This window comes from Puma concolor, chromosome B4 (assembly GCF_028749965.1).
Source record: "Puma concolor isolate L17-30 chromosome B4, mPumCon1.1.hap2, whole genome shotgun sequence".
Classification (NCBI taxonomy): Eukaryota; Metazoa; Chordata; class Mammalia; order Carnivora; family Felidae; genus Puma; species Puma concolor.
The window spans coordinates 106,989,435-107,006,665 of NC_141673.1; the positions used below are offsets into that span (position 1 = coordinate 106,989,435).

At 44.4% G+C, this 17,231-nt stretch overlaps 1 long non-coding RNA gene across 4 annotated transcripts in view; it reads right to left on the minus strand.

Moving 5' to 3' along the window:
- Positions 1–1,097: 1,097 nt before the first annotated feature.
- The window catches only part of LOC147579402 (uncharacterized), a 53,106-nt gene continuing 36,972 nt past the window's right edge, over positions 1,098–17,231 (minus strand). For 2 of the 4 annotated variants that reach the window (XR_015253897.1, XR_015253895.1), the window contains 2 exons: positions 6,511–6,594; positions 1,098–1,500 (listed from right to left, as the gene is read on the minus strand). This is a non-coding gene — a long non-coding RNA (uncharacterized LOC147579402). Of the gene's footprint in view, positions 3,903–6,510; positions 6,595–17,231 lie in introns of all 4 variants that reach the window. The other 2 variants (XR_015253894.1, XR_015253896.1) reach the window with 1 other exon arrangement.

A 17,231-nucleotide genomic window follows, 5' to 3' on the forward strand; every position in this document is an offset into this window, starting at 1 on the left:
CTTTGTGGGGCTGAAGGCAGATACCTTGGCTCTCTCTCCCTCCTCCTCACTCTTCTCTGTGGTCTGCTCTCCTCTGTGCATCTGCAGACCAGCTTCCTCTGCCCCTCATGGGGAAACGTGGCAGCCAACAGAATCTGAGTTAACAAGCTCCAGCTCCAGCCATGGGAAGTGACTCTGAATCTCTCCTAAACCTTGTGCCAAATTCCTGGGCCAGGGCTCTCTCCACCATCCTGTGATCTTACAGTGGTTCAGGGTCAATGTAGTAGAGGAGTTTGTGAATTCATCCAAGGGGCACCTGGGTGGCTCAGTCAGTTAAGCATCGGATTCTTGATTTCAGCTAGGGTCATGATCTCACAGTTCATGGGTTCGAGCCCCTGAATCAGGCTCTGTGCTGGCAGTGTGGAGCCTCCTTGGGATTCTCTCTTTCCTTCTCTCTGCACCTCCCCTGCTCTCTCTCTCTCTCACTCTCAAAATAAATATTTTTTAAAAGTAAAAAAAAAAAAAAAAAAAGGAATTCATCCAAGCAGGAGAAGCCACTCCTTCCTCCATCAATTTCCCTGATGACAGATCAGACAGCATGTATAATCTAGCTTGTTGTTGTGCATGGAAATACCTAGGTGTTTGTTTGTTTGTTTGTTTTTCTGAAATAACCTAGGCAATTCGCCCTTTTATCTGTGGAAATGCATAATTATGGGACAAGTCCTGAGACTCTTCTCAAAGAGGTAAAAACCTGAGCCCAACAGTGTGAAGAGGAAGGCTCCTGTTCCCTAAATCACTGCAGGGATGAGATGGATGCCCATTGATGTGTCTGACAGACACAGAGGAGATGAGGATGCTAAGAAGCAGATGACTAGATGAGACTCGGAGACAATGCCTGGCTGACATTCCATCCCACAGACGTAGCAATTTTTTTTACACTGAACTCTATTTGAAGAGTCAGCCATTCCTGTTAATGATTTAAAGATATCTTCCTTTTGGTGGTGTAACTACAATGTCAAATGCTTCCTTCATACTTTCCCTAGTTCTTCGAAGTCTAAGTACACGCCAAGAAGAACATGTAAGAGATAAAAACAAACAAAAAGAATACGTATGAGAGATAAGGATTACAAGATTTTTCTGTAAATCTTCCATACCTCCCAAGGAGTGACACAGCAAACATCTCAAACTTTACCCATGCCCTGTGGCCAGCCTTCTTTTGTCCTTTTTGCTTTGAGAGCACAAGCCATCCAGCCTTCAGATCTTGAGCTGTGGACAGGGAAGACCCATTTGTAAGGTAGAAAGTAATTCCTCTCACACTTGCAAGGTGCTATGTTTCCTTCCTCATTTGACGTTCTGACAGATCTAACGGCTCATCCGCCGGCGCCAAGACTGTGGGCTCATGAGGCTCCCTCTGGGCGCTGGGCTGTGCTTCTGTCTGACCACACGGGGTCGCTGTTTTACCAGTTCTAGCCAGACGTCTGCGTGGCTCACACCTTAGTTCAACAGTTGGGCAATGGGGTCCTGGTGAATTAATGGCAGAAACGAAATCTGAACACCAAACGAAATCTGACTTTTAGATTTTTATTTGTTTGAACCAATTTGGAAAGAGGTGTTATTTTACTTATTTTTAGAGATGAGTGTGGAAAGTAATAGAGTTAAGGAAACCATGAGATTAAAAAAATCAAGCAACCGGGCTGTCTGGGTGGCTCAGTTGGTTGAATGTCCACCTCTTGGTTTTGGCTCAGGTCGTGATCACAGGCTTGTGGGATCAAGCCCCATGTTGGGCTCTGTGCTGAGCATGTAGCTGCTTGGGATTCTCTTTCTCTCTCTCCCTCTGCCCCTCTTCCCCACTGGTAAAAAAAAAAAAAATTAAATCAAGCAACCATTGGGGGAGGGAGAAGGAAACCATGAGGACAATGCCTAGTCCTGCTTGGCTGGGCCACTGAACTTGAGTGATGACAATGGAGTGTGGGCCAGGGAAGTGGCTGCATACTGGGCATACCTTTAGCCAAAGTTTATTCCTTGCTCTTAAGTAGTTTCTATGCTGCGAAATACTTTGCATGCTTTGCTTGAAGGTTATCATTATAGACGTGGGGAATAATTATAGCTACCAATTATCTAGTGCTTACTGTATACTGGCTGCTTTATATATATTACACATAATTCTCTCAGTACCTCTGTAAGCTAGGTATTATTATCCACATGTGACAGATGGCAAAACTAAGACTCAGAGAGGCTGTGTAATATCATTTGACTCACACAGCTAATAATTGATGCTGACACCGGAGCTCTTTCTGGTTCCTTAGTGGGTTTCTGGGTAATTATAGCATCTAGTCACCTGAAATAAGAGGTGCCTATTTCCTTTTAAGTCTCAAGGTGTGTACAGTAATCTTCCTCATCTAGCCAGCATGAATTTTGGATGAGAAGAGCAACTGAGGAAATTTCTTTTGATGGGGCACACGGTGGAAGGAACTTGGTGATCTCAAATCTAAAGTCAAAGGACGGGGGTGCCTGGCCAGCTCAGTTGGTAGAGCATGTGACTCTTGATCTCTTTTGATCTCAGGGTTGTGAGTTTGAGTCCCATGTCGGGTGCAGGGAGTATTGAAAAATAAAATCTTTTTAAAAAATTGAAAAGATAAAGTAAAAGGACAAAGCATACAGAGCCAATTACAGGAAATCAGGCACAAAATGACCAGAGTATATTTATGTATGTGTTGAAGCAAAGAGAGAGCTGTGTATTGCTGAACTTGGGGAGTTACATGTCTAGGACAGTGCAACCAACTAGGCAACTCACAGTATGAATTACAGAGCTGCCTTTGTGGTGGGGTCATTGTACACAAGAGAAGTGGCTTTTTTTTTTTTTTTTTTAAATAAGCTCCATGCCTGACATGGGGCTTCAACTCACAACCCTGAGATCAAGTCATGTGTTGTACCGACTGAGCCAGCCAGGCACCCCAGTTTTTTTTTTTCTTTGCGAATCTTAATTTGTTCTGGCAATGTAAGTAACACAGCATTAGGACTTAAGCCCTCAGGCTAGGTGAGACATTGTGGCCCTTGGAGAAAGCACCAAGCTGGCAGGAGGCGGTGAGATGGACTCTTCATGGAAAGGGGATGAGCCGTACAGATGAACAATGGGTAGGTTTCATGTGTCAAATCCCAAGTGCTAAGAGGGATAGGAGGAACTGTACCAGCCTTAATGTGGAGCTTTAGAAGAAAAAAATACCCTTCCTTTCAATTATTAAGGACAGGTCTGAGGGGAAGGGGACAAGTCAAGTTGCTCATTGCTTGCCCTTCTATGGACCTACAGGGTCTATGAACAGAGGAAAGAATGGGGATTGGCTGGTGGGAGAGCAGGGGTGGGAAGGGGAGTCACACAGTTCCCGGGTTTATGAGTCAGTCCCTGTGCTGACCTTCATCCCCCAAGGCCAGAGCAGCATCTCTTCCTTCTGAGGAGATGGCCTGAGCTCTCAGGACTGGATGCATCAGCTTTCTGGCCTTCCCCATGATCCTTGGTTACTGGGATTCCCTTGTATCTCAAAAGCCTTGGAACAGTAAAGTGTCTCTCCAGGAATTTCCTTTCCAGTCAAAAAGCAGCCAAGTCTCCTGGCAGAAATGTCCTTTCCCTACCAGCAGGGTGGAAATCTGGCCAGTCCTCAGGAAGGGGCCTCGGAGGCCATTCTCTTCTCTGCTGCTTCCCCTGTATTTACCCAAAGGAAAACTCTCTTCCCATTGCCTTTCCCAGGTATTAGAAGTCTGAGGTTTTGAATAATAGTGGTCTTTACAATTCACAAGGGCTCTAAAAATGTCTGATGGCAAACAGACAAAACCATGAGCTGAGCTTCTGAACTTCCGTTCCCCAAGTGCTCTTCCAGCTGTCCAGTCTCTATGCCAGGACTTAATTCTTCTTCACAAAGAAGTAATTTCTATCACAAGGAAAGGAGACAATCTGAAATACTTTTGAATTACGTGACCCATTCAGCCATTTGAAAGGCCCCATCTCCAAACCCAGTATAGCCTTGGCCCTTGACCAGACCAGTCAAAGCGTGGAGGCTGTGTGCTCCACTATGGGGTCAGAGGCACTGTGGGGACAGTGACACTGAGGGCAGGACACTGAGGGCAGGACACAGAGGGTGTTTTGATGCCAAGTGAGAATGTGGAGCTCTTCTCATCACACTTGCCAGGTGTGCCCAAGGGAGTGGCTCACCCAGGCATCTGGGCTCAGAGCAAGACTAGGGGAGTGCTGTGGAGTGAGCAGCTCTTGGGGTTCCCCATCCTCCAGCTGCTCGGAGAGAAAGGAGCCCCGGTCAAAGCAAGATGGGGTTTAGTGTCACAGGAGAGGAAGCTTGAAACGGACATCGAGCAGAGCTTGGATTGCAGCTGGTTATTTTGAGTTCAGTCTGAAGCAATGCTCTCTCTATCTAGTGTGTGGAAACAGTGAAATAAGCAGTTATGTTCCCCTTTTGGTGGTGCTGGTAAGGAGGGAGTTCATTGCTTGCTAGGCACTGGTTCCTCATTGCTTGCCCTCGATCTGGCTGAATTGAAAACTTGGGACTCTCAGGATCTAGACCTAGAGATACCGCTGAGTGAATCTGGGGTGGGGCCTCGGAACCTGTGTTTTAAAAAAACCCCTTGGGTGATTGTGCTCACCAGCAAGGTTTGGGAATTGCTGATAGGTTACCATGTCTGACTACACCCAAGTGTTCCATGCAGTAAGATTGGCTATTGGCAGGAACAGTTGGGCTTAGAAGTGTGACCCAAGTCCCAGGGTGTTAGAGGTCTGAGGATGGGAATTCAGAGTCAATCATCAATGTCTACACACTCAAGAGTCAACTGGGAGGGGTGCCTGAGTGGCTCAGTCAGTTAAGCATCGGACTCTTCATTTTGGCTCAGGTCATGATCTCATGGTTCCTGAGTTCGAGTCCCGCATTGGGTTCCATGCTTTCAGTGCCACATCTTCTTGGGATTCTCTGTCTCTCCCCCTCTCTCTCCATCCCTCCTACACATATGTGCTCTCTCTCACTCTCTCTCAAAAATAAATAAACTTAAAAAAAAAGAATTCTCCCCTACATTTGACAAAGGCCTAAAAAGAGAAAGAAAAAGGGTGAACTGGGAGGGAGACTGGTAAACTGTCCCGGATTAGAATCTCCCAAGAGACTAAGAGCAGTACAGTCTGTCCCCAGATCCTTCTACATGAGAAGATGTGTAAGTGTAACCTCCTAGACCCGTTTCTAATCTCTACTGTGGTCAGTTGATTCCCCTAGTTTTGGAGAGTTGCACCAGACACAGCATGCACAAGCAGCACTGCTCTCAGATTGTACAAGACTACGCGCCTTGTGTGCAGATCTGGGCAGACCTGAGAGATAAGAGCTCAAGAGAAGCCTCTGAACGTTGTGGGTTCCCATGCCGGCCAGAGCAGGGCAAAGCTCTGCTGAACTGAACAGTTGCACACACTGGCTGGCTCTGCCCCAGGACCGACTGGCAGAAGCCAACTGGGGCTTTGTGTTCTCTAAGCAAAGTCCCCAGGGAGCATCTCTGTTTCTGTTTCAGCAGTCCTGAATTTGGGTTTGGCACCAAATTAAGAACTCACCCCGATAAAAACTTGGTTAACCTGTAGAGTCAATATGAACTTTTGATGGGCATGGAGACCCAGGGCCAGAGACCAGAATTCTCATCAGCTCTGTTGACAATTTGTGTAAGAACCTTAGACAAAAACATCAGGCTTCCAGGCGTTAGCTTGCTTATCAGCTCCTGGCCAGGTCTACCTACCACTCAGGGGTTGTGTAAGGCTTAGCTGCCACAGAAGATGAGGAAGTAATGTTGAAAATGCACACAATCCATTCTGGTGTTACTTATTTCAGTTATGCTGTGGAGTGTTGTGAACTGACCCAATCCCTGTTTCTAAGCCTTCTATTGCGTTTTCCCAACAAAGTAGTAAAAAACACTTCTTCTGCCAAACTTTTTTTTTTTTTTTTGGTAACAAAAAAAAACCCCAAGGTGGATATAGAATAGCCAGACAGAGGCTATTTGTCACCAGGACAGGTAACTGAGAATTATAGATCTCATTCCCTAAGAAAGTTAAGAAAATAAGATACATTTAGATGTTTGGGAGAATTTAGTACAATCTGGGGACAGGGAGAAAACCAGACACACTCTGGAGACTCAGCTCAGCTACTCAACTCTGTGAGTCCTGCCTCCCTTAGGGAATTAACCAACCTCTAAAAAAACATTAGCAAGGGCACAGATCTGGTGCAGATACTTGGCTTCCCAAGCAACTAGCTAAGTGATCTCATGCAGTTTCCCTGGCAATAAAACAGGGATAATAATATCTTTACCTCAAATAAGATAATGGATGTGAAAACCTTTTGTGAAATATAATCCTTTGAGAGATTGAGATATTGGTATAGATACATTGAGACTGTATCGAGGCAAAAGCAAAGAAAGCATGATTTTTAAAAAGTACAGAATTATGACATGTAAGATCTTGGGAATCATCTCTTGATTGAAGCCAACTACATCTGTAAGGAATCTCACCTGGATTTCTTTAGTCTTTTGTATACCCGGAAATCCACCGTTCTTTCCTGTGTCAACTTTGGTCTTTCCTGAGAGGGTCATTAACTGAAAAATAAGTGAATGTTTATAAATTAGAATTTCAAAAACGTGAAAATTCAAAATTAAGTAGAAAACCCGCTCTTCTTCAAAAGGGAGCCATTTTTTAAATCTCCAGTCTGCTTACCATTGTTTCTGGGGTACAAAGACCTTAGGAAACCTCAAAAGGTCCAAGAAACCTGGACTAGAAGCAGAAGGAAAGTAGGGTTATCCTTGGGGCTCTCAGAAGATGTGGACAGGGAGCCAGATGCCCAGAGGAATTCTGGGATTTACTCTGCCTTCTTCAGGTTCTGGCCATGCTGCTCATAACTCTTTCTTTTCTGTGGCCTCCATCCCACGCTGTGGCAGTCACACAGAGGGCTGAGAATCAGGGAAGTGCCCCCGCCCTCCAGAAAAGTTCTCTGATGGGGGAAGAAGATTCTCAGGATCTCAGGTTGGACGTTGGAAGGCATTTTCTGAGGGATAACTCCCCCGGGGCGGTGGGGGGGGGGGTTGTGTTACCCTTGTACAAATGATGATTTCAAGGACACAGGAAGTTCTCTTGGGCTGTTCTGAATAATTAAGATTACACATTCCCTTGTTTATCTAGGGGAAATGCCTCCCAATTCTAAACATTTGACTTACAAATTCCCTTTCCAAGAACAATGCCCATTCATGAGTTGGGGACATTCTGTACAAACAATGGCTGGTCAGCTGTCACAATTCTCAGGACAGGGAGGTGGTTAGCGTGTCACCCCTACAGAGTGGGGTGTGTTTAGAAACTCAACTCCTAGTGTTTGTTAGGGACGCATAAACATAAAAGATAGGTCCAGACCTGTCCAGAGGAACATGCCCTGTGCATGTGACAGTCACACGTCCTAACGTGTCACCTAACCTTTGCTCTGAGCTGAAGAATATTGGGTAACTGTGACCTCCACTGAGGTCATAGTAACACACCTTCAGATACTATCCAGGCTAACAATGTTTAGAAAAAATTAACTCCCTTGGGGCGCCTGGGTGGCGCAGTCGGTTAAGCGTCCGACTTCAGCCAGGTCACGATCTCGCGGTCCGTGAGTTCGAGCCCCGCGTCAGGCTCTGGGCTGATGGCTCGGAGCCTGGAGCCTGTTTCCGATTCTGTGTCTCCCTCTCTCTCTGACCCTCCCCCGTTCATGCTCTGTCTCTCTCTGTCCCAAAAATAAATAAACGTTGAAAAAAAAAATTAAAAAAAAAAAAAAAAGAAAAAGAAAAAATTAACTCCCAAGTAGCACACTTATCATTTTTCCTGCTTATCTTTTTTTTTTAAGATTTTATTTTTAAGTAATCTCTACACCCAGCATGGGGCTCAAACTCACAACCCCAAGAATGAGAGTAGCATGTTCTACTGACTAAGCCAACCAGGCACCCCTCTCCTGTCTTTTGACAATACAGGAGTAGAGAAACTGTTTGGAAATCAAAACACTGAGGTTATCTTTTTTTTGCATTTCACGTAGAGAGTTTCTTTCTTTCTTTTTTGCATTTCTTTCTTTTTCTTTTCTTTCTTTCTTTTTTGCATTTCATGTAGAGAGTTTTATTTATTTCTATTTCAGCTTTTTAAGAAAACATCATTGGCATAAGTACTGTACAAGTTTAAGGTATACAGCATAATGACCTGACTTACCTATGTTGTATAATAATTGACACAGTAAGTTTAGTTAACGCCCATCATCTCAGATAGATACCAAAAAAAAAAAAAAAAAAAAAAAAAAAAGAAAGAAAGAAAAAGGAAAGAAAAAGACAAAATGCTTTTTTTCCTCATAATGAGAACTTTTAGGATCTACCCTCTTAGCAACTTTTAGATGAACCGCATAGAGCAGTGTTAACCACAGCCATCACGCTGTCATTATGTCCCCAGGACTCATTTATAGAACCTGGGCTTTTTCCAAATCCCAATTTGTAGAGTTCTAGGCAGACATAGATTAAGATTTTGTGGGAGTTAAAGGCTATACAATGGAGGTGGGGGAGACAATAAAAAAAATAATGAATACCAAATTATGAATAGCAAGAGAGACACCCTGAAGCTTAAACTTCACTCTGGTTCTAGGGAAAGCATCCAGAAGATTCCATGAAAATCTTATAGAGGCTTAAGTTGTTTTTTGTAAAACATTCTCACTCCTTCTTGCCTTAAGTGAATTCTGGAATTTCCTTGACAATGTCCTCAGTTGAAAACTTGCTAGGGTGCCTGGGTGGCTCAGGCATGAAGCATCTGCCTTTAGCTTAGGTTTTGACCTCACAGTTCGTGAGTTCAAGTCCCCATCAGGTGAACTCTGGCTCTGTTTTGGGGGAGCCCCACTTCTCTCTCTCTCTCTCTCTCTGTTTGCCTCTCCTGGGATTCTCCTTCTCTCTCTCTTTGCCCTTTGCTCAGTTGAGCCCTCTATCAAAAAAAAAAAAAAAAAAAGAAAGAAAGAAAAGCTTTCTAGGGTAAAGGCTCTTCTTTCTCTCATGCCCCTATGCTAAGGGGCTTGAGGAGGGGGAGGTGCTGCGTGCATACCCCACAATTTCAGAACTAGCCAGCAAAGCCTCCAGTCAGACCTTCCCCTCTCCGCACCTGGGGGTTCCTCTGCAAAGGCAGTGGGATTGAGGCACGTGGCTACCTCTTCCTCCCAGCCAGTCTCCTGACAGTAAGCTGGGCCATGTTGGCAACTCACAAGCTGGCCACACCTGTGGAACTTGTCCCCTGATTTTTGTATTATCTGGCAGTTTCAAAGCCTAGATCCCCTTTGGATCCCTGAGCCCCAGCTCCCCTGCCTCGCCCTCATGGCTTCCAAACGTGCCCCGTGCTCTCATTACTACACTTCCTGGCTGTCTGCCCTCGCCTGCCCTCATTTTCTGCTCTCAGGACCGGGCCCTCATGGCCAGTCATGAGCACCCCACCCCACCGGCACCCTCAGATTCCACCTTCCACTGGCCATCTTGTTGAGAAGCAGCACTCAGCAGCGTGTGACTTACAGGGGTGAGCCGGTGGCATCCAGCCACTGAGGAAATACACTTCACTTTCTCTCCCACTGGGGCAAAGAGCCTTCTCAGATCCGATTCCTGACCCCTGCAGGGTAGAAAGGGTCTTTTGCACCTGTATAAAAACAGCTTTCAAATGCTCAAAGTGCTTTCCCGGGTCATGACCTTGAATGGTTACCTCCTTACCTTGGCCACCCACTGTCTGATTTCTCTCTGTTCCTTTCTCCTGCTGTGGTTTGCTGAAGAAAAACCACAGACCTAGGCATTTGCCCTCAGACAGACTCCTGCGGCTGGACCTCTCTTCTCCTCAGATGTGCCCCTCTCCCCTCTTCGGTTTCTCACCCCTGCCCCCCCACTGCCCCCCCCCACTGGTGTCCTCATCCTCTCTGCTGATGCTGCTCTGCCCTGGCCCTGAGACTGGGGGCGACACGAATTCCTGCCATTTCGCAACACCTTCTCCCTCCAGAATTGTCCATTAACTTCACTCTTCCTCCCCGACAGCCTTCACTGTGGAGAAGAGAGAATTCAAGGAAGGTCCCAATGGGATTTTGTCCACACCTCCACTAGATCCCCCTCATCATGTGCAGTGGAGGTGTCTGTATATCTTGAGGCTACAGTTGGGACCTGCTAATAACCCCTGTTCCAGTGAGGGATTGGCTACTGGAAGGAAGTTTATTTAGTGATTTGTTATGGTGTTTTCTTTTTACTTTTTTTTCAACACTTTATTTATTTTTGATAGAGAGAGACAGAGCACAAGTGGGGGAGGGGCAGAGAGAGACAGAGACACAGAATCCCAAGCAGGCTCCAAGCTGTCAGCACAGAGCCCGACGCGGGGCTCGAACTCACAAACCGTGAGATCATGACCTGAGACGAAGTCGGTCGCTTAACCGACTGAGCCACCCAGGCGCCCCAGTGATTCATTATGTTATGTCTGCTAGATTGTACAGGTGCTGAAGACAGTGCTTGGATCTGTTGGATACAGCACCAGTTCACGGCACATGTGACTGACACATGTTAAAAGCTCAGTAAACATTTGTGGAAGGGAGGGAGGAAAGAAAGAAAGGAGGAGGGAAGTTGCTTAGGGGTAAATATTTCTAGGGAGGGTGCAGCCATGCTAAGGGCTAGTAGAAGGTTCAGATTGGAACCTTCTTTTTTTTTTTTAATTTTTTTTTAACGTTTTTTTAATTTATTTTTGAGACAGTGAGAGACAGAGCATGAACAGGGGAGGGTCAGAGAGAGGGAGACACAGAATCCGAAACAGGCTCTAGGCTCTGAGCTGTCAGCACAGAGCCTGACGTGGGGCTCGAACTCACAGACTGCGAGATCATGACCTGAGCCGAAGTCGGCTGCTTAACCGACTGAGCCACCCAGGCGCCCCCAGATTGGAACCTTCTACTGAGAAGCGCCGTTGAAGGCAAGAACGATGAGGGAATACACCACTCAGTCCAGAACAACTAATGATCTTTTTTTTTCAGTCTTATTTTTTAATACTCAATGCTTAAATAATGATGTTTTGTGCAGCCCTTTGTATTTGTGATAGAAGAGATACGGAAAGAGCAAAGGAAATAGCTGACCAGGGCAGTTTGTCTTTACAAACTAGGGAAGAAGGATTTGACGAAAAAAATGAAAAGGATGTGTGTGGGTGAAACCTTCAAAGAATACACTAAAGCAAATTCCTAGTTGCGCACTCACCTGTACACCTGTATTTACATTTATGGCTTTCTCTAGGAATTAGAAATTGCGCGTTTGCATTGATAGCCATATTCCAATTCCAGTCAACACCATAAAGTTCATTTTCATTTTCTCTGACAGTGAGAAACTGGCTCCAATGAAAAGAATAAAAAAGAAGCAATGGGTCACCACGATCCTAGCTCCCGTGTCAGCCTCCTTGTAATGCCTGCAAGGGCATAGCTCAGACTAGGGCAGAAGCAGTCTAAGCAGACCAGCGTGGCTGTGGGTGCACCTCCAGATTGTAAAAAGTCCCAGATGTGTCAGTGCTTCAGATTGATTTGGACACCCTTTATTTATTTACTTAAAAATTTTTTTTTAACATTTATTTATTTTTGAGACAGAGAGAGAGCGTGAACAGGGGAGGGTCAGAGAGAGAGGGAGACACAGAATCTGAAACAGGCTCCAGGCTCTGAGCTGTCAGCACAGAGCCCGACACGGGGCCCGAACCCACGGACCGCGAGATCATGACCTGAGCCGAAGTCGGACGCTGAACCGACTGAGCCACCCAGGCGCCCCGATTTAGGACACCCTTTAAATGCACACCAGGGCAAAGCTGAGCCAAAGCCAACTGGTGCCTCTGTGATTATGTCAAACCTCCAGGGTTCACATGGCTTAACTCGGGGTGACTTCCTTCTGTTGATCTAACCCTAGACCCAGGAATATGAGGTGAGCTTTTGGTTAGACTGGTATCAGATTAATTTTGGTATTTGGAGAAAATGAGAAGGTAGGAGAGACAGAGAAGGAAGAGAAAGCAATAAATGTATCATCACTTTAAAGCTGTCATAAAGATTGTTAAGTTGATTGCATACAAATTAAAATTTCCATGTGGCAAAAATAATGAAGGCACATCAAAACACACACAATAAACTGAGAAAATATTTGTAGTGTATATCATGACAAACCCAAAAGAAAAATGGGCAAAGGACCTTCAAAAAAATCATAAAAGAAGAAATACAGATGGCTTTCAAACCATAAATAATTGATCAACCTCATTTTTAAAAATGTTTATTTATTATTTATTTTTAAGAGAGAGAGACACCAAGAGCACGAGGTGGAGGGAGGCAGAGAGAGAGGGAGACAGAGACTCCCAAGCAGGCTCCGTGCCAGCAGCACCAGTGTACAGCCTGAAGTGGGGGCTTGAACCCTCAGGAACTGTGAGAGCATGACCTGAGCTGAAGTCAAGAGTTGGACACTTGACTGAGCCACCCAGGTGCCTCTGGTCAACCTCATTTTTAACGAAAGAAATGTAAATTCAAATTATAAGAGGGGCGCCTGGGTGGCGCAGTCGGTTAAGCGTCCGACTTCAGCCAGGTCACGATCTCACGGTCCGTGAGTTCAAGCCCCGCGTCAGGCTCTGGGCTGATGGCTCGGAGCCTGGAGCCTGTTTCCGATTCTGTGTCTCCCTCTCTCTCTGCCCCTCCCCCGTTCATGCTCTGTCTCTCTCTGTCCCAAAAATAAATAAAAAACGTTGAAAAAAAAATTATAAGAGATGTAATTTTTCACCTAATAGATGAGTAAAGATGAACAATTTTTGGATAAATCACTGTGTGAGAGAGGATGTGGAGAAACAGGTACTCCATGCATTGTTAGTTGGAGTAAAAATTGGTACCACAACTTTGGAATAATCTATCAAAATAAAAATACACGCATCTTTTGATCCAGTGAACCCACCTCTATAGAATTATCCTAAACATATGTGTATACAAAGATGTTGGCACAAAAAACCTTCTTACATCATTATTTGGGGAGGAAAAGTCTGAAAGAACCTAAATGCCTATCAATAGAGGGAATGAATATTAAACATGGCTATTATATAAATTGAAAAATACACAAAATGGTTCATGGGCATATCTATGAATGCATGTGAAAATATACAAGCTTACTGAAAGGATATAACAAATTCATGATAGCACTGGATGGGAGGAGGAGGGCAGGATTGTGAAGATCATAGAAATTTTTTTTTTTTTGGTCTTAGACTATTTCAACTTTCTCTGTAACATTTTACCTCATTTATGTAAGAAAAAAAAAACGTTATGACTAAGCATTCTCATCAGCTCTGAAACTTTGTGTATTGCCTCCTACTTTTCTGTATTTTTCCAGAAGGCATGATATAGATCAGTGGGTATAAGGTGATATCTTTTGTGTAAAAAAAAAGGCACCTGTGTGCTTGGTTACATGGAACCATCTCTGGAAAGATAGACAAGGTGACAATGGTTGATCGCTGGCAAGGGGAACAAGGAAGTGGGTGAGGGGTGGGAAGGAGATTAATTTTTCACTGCACATTCTGACTCTGTATATATTTAACCATGTGAGTGTATTACTTAATAATCATAAAGAGCAAACAAAAAGCATGTGTTAAGAGCCAGCTCTGCTTAGAGAGCAAGATAAGCATTGCCTGCCCTCTAGATCTGGAGTTGCCTCGACTTTACCAAGAGAAGAAAGGGCATCTTTTGGTTCTCTGAAGTCTTTGCCTGAGGAGAGAGAGAAGGGGAAAGATGGGGTGCACACCCTCAACCCCTGCCGAGAGCCGGGAGCAGCTATTACCACACCAGTTATGTAGTGCACAGGCAGGAAAAAACACTGAAAAATGTCCAGTATGGCAAAGACAAGTATATTTTAGGGAGTGAGAAGGAAGCCCATGGCCAGGCAAACTTTCAGATAGTTATTCTGTTTTCAAGTCAGAGTCCTCAGCAAGAAAACAAAACAGTCCAATCAATGGAAAATAAACTATGAAAACCTTATGACAAACATGGATGAACCCTGAAGACGTTATGCTAAGTGAAACAGACCAGTCACAAAAGGACAGATACCATGTGGTTCCACTTCTATGAGGGACCTACAGTAGTCAGAAGAGACAGAGAGTAGACTGCAGGTTGCCAGGGATGAGGTGGGAGTAGGGGATGGGGAATTCGTGTTTAATGGGAACAGAGATTCAGTTGGAAATGAAAAAGTTCTGGAAATGCATGGTGGTGATGGAGTCATGGCAATGTGAATGTACTTACTGCACTGAACTGTATGCTTAGAAATGATTAAAATGATAAATCTTATGTGATATACATTTTACCACAATTAAAAAAAAGAAGTTGCCTACCGAGCTGACAGTCCTGACGAGCATAAAACCATTAACTAGTCATTAAAGGTGCTATGGGGAGCACCTGGGTGGCTCCATCGGTTAAGACTCAGACTTCAGCTCAGCTCATATCTCACCATTCCTGAGTTCGAGACCCACATAGGATTCTGTTCTGACAGCTCAGAGCCTGGAGCCTGCTTCAGATTCTGTCTGTCTGTCTGTCTGTCTCTCTGCCCCTCCCCTACTTATGTGCTCCTCTCTCTCTCTCTCAAATAGTAAATGAATAAACTTAAAAAAAAAAAAAAAGGTGCAATGCTTAACCGGTCTTATTATTGCCTCATGAACCTTAACCAAACCCTCCTTTATTTTTTTCTCTATAAATTTTTTGATGAGAGTGTGAGTTACAACTCTGACATTCAGACATAAACAGGCGTGCATGCGTGAGCTATTAACATAACTATATATATATATATATATATATATATAAAACTAACAACAACAAAACTAAACTAAACAAACAGCTCTTAAGTGATGAAGACAGTGAGCCTTCCTCAGATTTCCTTCACACAGGTGGAAACATCCAATGAACCATTGGATGAACCAAATGAAACCATTTCTGTTTTCTGTAATGGCCAAGAGGGGAGAAACATTGCAACTGTGGGAGGACCTCCCCCCGGCCCCTCACTCCTTCCACACAGCAACTATCCGTTGGTAATGTTCAGGTGAATGACATTTCACTGCTTTTTGACCTTTCCACCAGTGTCCTAACTGAATTTCCTTTCAAAGACAGTGTCATAATATGTGTGAGCGAGCATATCTCAAGCTCTAGACTTTAGGGAGAGTCCTGGTTTCTGGACTTTGAACAGAACTAGGGCAGAGGGAGTCTGGTATCTGAAAGTGATATTGCTGTCTACTTATGCCAGCCAAATGCTGGTTTTGTAACTTTGTGTAGCCATGACCCAATCCCTGCTTGCCCCAACACTGATTAGCCCACTTTATTGTGCTCTTGTTATTCAAAATAACAGTCTGAGTGAGAGCCAAGGTGTCCTGTGGCATGTCACCCTATACCGCCTCTACCAATGACAGGGCCCATTTGGTGTGCCCAGCCCAGGCCTGTGCTCTGGTCCCCGAGCCTCCCACTCAGCACCACGGGATCCGTACATGGCCTAATGGCATGGAAACATCACTGCCATTGGACTCTGACTAGAGAGAAATTGAAATACCCATCTTTGATTGGGAAACCTAGCTAGAATATTTCTAATCTGCCTTGACCCTTGTCTAAAAAGAACTTTTATTTCAGTTGGCGTTTATTTGTCTTACAAATGGGAGCTCTGGCTCAGGGAGGAGGATTGGGGAGAAACAGACTATTACAGCAATTGGGTACAATTTGAATCCTTGACACATTAGGTTTTTTGTTTTTTGTGTTTTTGTTCTTTTTGTTTTGTTTTTTGTTGTTGTTGTTTTGGTATTACCTTCAAATAATCTCTAATTATCAGAAACATCACAAGCTTTTGCTTTCATAGACCAAAGAACCCCTCAACACATCTTATTTCTTCTGGTGTTAGAAAAAACAGGGCTCATTCTATACTCTTACTACCTCCAAACATTCAGGCTACAGGGGATACTTGGCTTCTTCCACACTCCAATCCGACTCTCTTTCTGAAGAACATGGAGAGGCAAGTACTAATATCACATCTCCTTCTGTGGGCTGAAGATTTGAGGGTGGAGGAGAATCAGCTCCTTAAGGAGGGAGAATGAACCAAACCAGAAAGGGGATTCATGGACCTGTTTGGGCCCTTTAAAGCTTTCCTTGAAGACCTTGCCTGGAGGCAAAAGCCTCTTTATCTTGGAGCAACCATAGTTGTCACCTCCTCTTCACTCACTTCCAAAGCTAATAGTGCCTGACTTTGTTTCCACTGCAAGCAATTCTTTATAACGTCCCTCAGACAGGCACTCTCTCCCCCTATTCTCTATTTTTATCCCTACATTTTTCTCGTTACTGGTACAGGTCTTCCACAAAACCGGTTAACGGAGGGAATCCTGATGATTTGTTCATTCATTCACCTTATATTTGCTGAGCACATAATTTACAAACCACTGGAGGTTTAGACTTCATTCCATTAATTTAAGAAATGATATAGTTTACAACTCATTTGGAAAGACTTTGATTGTTAAGTTTCTCACTTCAACTAAACTATAGTTGGTTTCTTTTGTTTTGTTTTGTTTTGCAGTATGAAGTTGTTGGTGTGTTATTAGTGTTCAGGACAGTGTTGTGAGTCACAAGTCTACTCCTGACATCTGGTAAAAGGTCTGCCACGTTGGCCCCAGTGTATTTACACCTGTAAGTGCAGTGTTCATTTTACCCTGTGGTTCTCACTGGCACCAATGTCTGAATCTTGAAGCTGGCACAGTATAGCTTTTCCCTAAGATTCAGATGTACTTTTTCACCTTTAAAAACCCCAGCATTTTAACTTTACCAATACAGCTAAACACACATTGTTTTTCCTCCCAGTTGCTCCTAAAGCTGGATGTTCCTGGAGTTCTATGTCTCTACCAAGCCTATCTCAGGTCCACAGTAGGGATAAGAAGTACACAGAAGCTTCAGCCTAAGTCCCATTGCTGTAACTCTGGTGCTCAAGGGTCTGCTGTTCCTTCCTAGTTTTTTCACATTGATGCCATAGGGCTGGGTTTTTACTTGGTTTCCCTGTCTAGGCTTCTAGTTTCCTACTGAGATTAAAGACTGCAGTGTCTGTCTTTCCGTATTGGTTCCTTTAAGGACCCCTCTAAAGTTTTATGTGATCCTGGTGAGGCTATGAAGACCTCCTCCTAATCCCTGGATAATAAAGTGCGATAGGTGTGTGGCCTAGGCTGGCCA